We start from the raw sequence: 5061 nt of genomic DNA on the forward strand, positions 1-5061 counted from the left end.
GCATTAACCCAGTGATAAACACCGGGGCCGCACGTTTTAGCTTCGCTGGTTAACCATCTGTACGGAGTGCTTGGGCGGCAATATTTATGTTTGTATAGCCTCGCGTTTACCAGATTGATTGAAAAACTTTACTGACTTGTGAAAATCCTGCTCCGCTCCCCGGGAGTGCACTGTTGGAGTCCTTAGTCCAGGTCCCCAGCAGCCCTGGCCGTCTACAGCGCTCTACTAATCAGCTGTTGTTGATTAGTTGCAGAACGCAGAAAACTACTAATCAAATGTTGCTGATTAGTATCTATAAGCAGCTGGTTAGTAGCTGTAATCATCTGTTGCTGATTAGTACTAATTATTGTGAATGCATTATATGACTCATTATGCGGAAAACACAGCGTAGGCGGCGTTTGAATGACCAAACGATGGTCGGAAAGGTCAAGGGAGCCCATGTGAGCAAATCGAGGCAGTTGATGCCGTCAATTAATGAAAATTTAATCAAGGCAAAGTGTATTTAGGCAGTGTGAATTAAGATGAATTTAATTGAGGCACAGTTCATTAAAATGGAGTTAATTAAGACACTCAAAATCACGACCATTAGTGGAAGTCGAACCCACTACGCTGGTGTTAATAAAGGCAACGTTCATTAAGGTCCACTTAATTAGCATATAGTTAATTAAGGTGCTCGAACCCACGACCTTTGGTGGGAGTCGTACCCACGACATTTGGTGTTAATTAGGGAGAAATTAATCAAGACACAGGCAATAATTGTAAAGTGAATTAAGGTACTTGATTAATTATGATAGAGTTAATTACGGCACTCGAACCTACGACCATTGGTGGGAGTCGAACCCATTACCTTTGGTATTAAGGCGAAGTTAATTAAGGCACAGTTAAGATAGAGTTAATTATGGTACTCGAAGCCTCGAACTTCGGTGGTCGCAATGTCTTCGCATTCATCCATGTAGGGATAACCAAGTGCCCCTTCAATTTTAAATTAATGAATCAGTTAAGTATTACTAATCGTTGTTACTAATCAGCAGACGTAACTGTCAGCAGGCGAATCGGTTAGTTAACTAATTAATTAATTAGTGCTCATAGATGTTCCTAATGAGCAGTTGTAGCGGTCAGCAGGCCGATCGGTGCACTCATTTTAAAATAGTAGGAATAAATCCAATACACGTTCTGTCGATATATACACTCTCTCAGCGCTTCATTTCTGGATAAAAGAAATGAAGCTAGCACTACTTTCTTTCATCATAGTGTCGCGAAGAACGTATGCCGCGGCCGACCTTGAGGAATCCCGAAACGGGTTTGAACGAGTGTGTGCACGTGTATAGCGCGGTCGCTCCACGCGCGGCTGTGCCGGGGGGGAAAGGTTCATTAGGCATGCCAAATTTGTTGTTCACGGTCTATTGTGGCAACCATGTCTGCGTGGTCCCCAAAACTCTGTCCCCTATTGGAGCACGACGGCTTGCCTGATTTGCGAATAGAGGCTTGCGTCTCCCACGGGTCCGCGGGCCCCTTGACTGCTGTAGAAACACATTTAAGGAAGGGGTTTTGGGTCATTTTGAGAGAGCAAGGACACAGCAGCCCACGGCGCCACTTCACCACGGGAGACCAGGCCGGCCTGGCAGGCCGACGACGATCGGTATGACATCGTTTCATGTATAATATGTGTATGTACAGTTTTAAGGGTCCAAGTTAATGCCAAGTTAAATAAATCTAGTTTCTTGAAATGTTACTTCTTGTTGTCGTCGTACCTGCCGATCTGCACCTGCCGCTGCCAGAGCTCATCCCCCTTCATCGTCGTCTCCCTGGTGAGCTTATGCGTCCGAAAACTAACTGCTGCGTCACTTCGCTGCAATAGCACCACATTCACAAGTGCAATGTGTTCAAACCTACATGCGCTTTGCTTGCTTGCAAGCTGATTTTACTTGCACATTCAAGGCACGTTATCGCTGCAGGAACCGTGAATAAAAATAAAATTTGAAAATACGGGTCGTCAACTCCTCAAAATGCACACTGCATTTGAACACGCACAAGAGTGTCGCAAAAAGCACCGAGACTGCAGCAAAATACGCATGTATACACACCGCCAAACCACGTGAACAGCCACGGACAGTGGTTCGCCGCCCCCTGGGCGCCGTGCTGACCCAGCAACACCAAAGTGCGACAGCAGCGCCACGTGATCCGAAAATCGATGGCGGCTCCCACGCAGTCCCAGAAGTTTGAACCCATAAGTCGGCAGCGTGGGAGAATACTCAGTCACACTCACTCACAACAATTTTTTCCAGGCCCCGCAGTCACTCACGTTCACGCTCACATCCACTAACACTCACTCACACTCACAACACTCACGTTCACACTAACCTCCACTCACCTGCACTCACACTTACGTTCGCACTCACCTGCAATCGCACTCACAGGCACTCACTCACGTTGACACTCACCTCCACTCACTCACATGCACTCGACACGTTCACACTCACTTCCACTCACTCACGTTCGCATTCCCCTGAACTCGCACTCACAGGCACTCACTCATGTTCACACACACCTCCACTCACTCACATTCACACTTATCTCCACTCACTCACGTTCACACTCATCTTCACTCACTGACAAGCACTCAGTGGCACTCAATCGCACTCACTCCACTCACACTCAGTGGCACTTACTCGCACTCACCCCCACTCACACTCAGTGGCACTCACTCGCACTCACACTCACTGGCACTCGCACTCACAGTCACCTCCACTCACACTCACAGCACTCACTCACGTTAACACTCACCTCCACTCACAGCACTCACTCGCACTCACAGCACTCACTCACGCTCACACTCACCTCCACTCACACGCACAGCACTCACTCACGTTCACCTCCACTCACACTCACTGGCACTCACTCGCACTCACCCCCACTCAGACTCAGTGGCACTCACCTCCACTCACACTCACTGGCACTCACTCACACTCGCACTCACCTCCACTCACACTCACTGGCACTCACTCGCACTCACCCACACTCACTCGCACTCACCTCCACTCACACTCACTGGCACTCACTCGCACTCACCCACACTCACTCGCACTCACCTCCACTCACACTCACTGGCACTCACTCGCACTCACCTCCAGTCACACTCACTGGCACTCACTCGCACTCGCACTCACCCCCACTCACACTCACTGGCACTCACTCGCACTCGCACTCACTCGCACTCACACTCAGTGGCACTCGCACTCACCGGCACTGACACTCAATGGCACTCACTCGCACTCGCACTCACCTGCACTCACACTCACTGGCACTCACTCGCACTCGCACTCACCTGCACTCACACTCACTGGCACTCACTCGCACTCGCACTCACTCGCACTCGCACTCACCTGCACTCACACTCACTGGCACTCACTCGCACTCGCACTCACCTGCACTCACACTCACTGGCACTCACTCGCACTCGCACTCACCTGCACTCACACTCACTGGCACTCACTCGCACTCACCCACACTCACTCGCACTCACCTCCACTCACACTCACTGGCACTCACTCGCACTCACCTCCAGTCACACTCACTGGCACTCACTCGCACTCGCACTCACCCCCACTCACACTCACTGGCACTCACTCGCACTCGCACTCACTCGCACTCACACTCAGTGGCACTCGCACTCACCGGCACTGACACTCAATGGCACTCACTCGCACTCGCACTCACCTGCACTCACACTCACTGGCACTCACTCGCACTCGCACTCACCTGCACTCACACTCACTGGCACTCACTCGCACTCGCACTCACCTGCACTCACACTCACTGGCACTCACTCGCACTCACCTGCACTCACACTCACTGGCACTCACTCGCACTCGCACTCACCTGCACTCACACTCACTGGCACTCACTCGCACTCGCACTCACCTCCACTCACACTCACTGGCACTCACTCGCACTCACCTGCACTCACACTCACTGGCACTCACTCGCACTCGCACTCACCTGCACTCACACTCACTGGCACTCACTCGCACTCGCACTCACCTGCACTCACACTCACTGGCACTCACTCGCGCTCGCACTCACCTCCACTCACACTCACTGGCACTCACTCGCACTCGCACTCACCTCCACTCACACTCACTGCCACTCACTCGCACTCGCACTCACGCCTTTGAAATGAGTGTGAGTGAGTGTGAGTGAGTGCACTCATCAGTGAGTGCGCCGACCTATGGAGCCTGGCACAGTTGACGAGCCACAAAGGGCTAATCTGATACTGGCCTGCTCTGAGAATGTCCTTGGTATCGAACACTGAGAGCAGGGCATCACGAAACTCCGGGGCATGGTACGGCCTAGCAGCGAGGTCCGCGTGCAGGAACACGGAGTTGAAAACGGTGTTTTCTGATGGCAAACGAGGAAGAATGATGTTGTAATTAACGATAGCGCGAAGCGTTGCAAGAGATCCCCGGCCTACAGGCCGAGTCACTTTTTCCAGTGGAGCACATTTTGAACGCGGCCGTTCAAGGTGCCTTCGTCTTCATCGCTACGTCACGCCACGCCAAAACATGGTGGTTTGCGAATAATTTCCAATGTCAACACGCAAGCGCAGTTTTAGTTGGCGCTTACATGTCTCGCGCAGACATGGTAGATGCGCTTTCGCCCCGCAGCTCAAACTTACGCCTCTATCAGGAAGATAAAGTTGTTATCAGTATTGATTACCCTACTGAAAATTCCTATATATATAGGACCCGTACATACGATGTTATTGGATACGGGTTATGTATCATACGGGTGATATGGGGGCATATGGGGGATATGGGGGCATATGGGTGATATGGGGGCATATGGGTGATATAGGGGCATATGGGTGTATAGGGGCATATGGGTAGTACAGGTGATATGGGGGTGTTCGAGCGATATAGGAATGCATTTTTTTGCGGGAGGTATGACCAATGTGGAATATGAAGCAATGTGTGTTTTAATTATGTGTTTTATGAGTACAGAAGACTGTGTAGATGTGTGTGGAAAGCATTGTGCACCATATGGAAAAAAAACGATGTCTAA

Source organism: Dermacentor silvarum, chromosome 1 (genome assembly GCF_013339745.2).
Source record: "Dermacentor silvarum isolate Dsil-2018 chromosome 1, BIME_Dsil_1.4, whole genome shotgun sequence".
NCBI classification, from domain to species: domain Eukaryota; kingdom Metazoa; phylum Arthropoda; class Arachnida; order Ixodida; family Ixodidae; genus Dermacentor; species Dermacentor silvarum.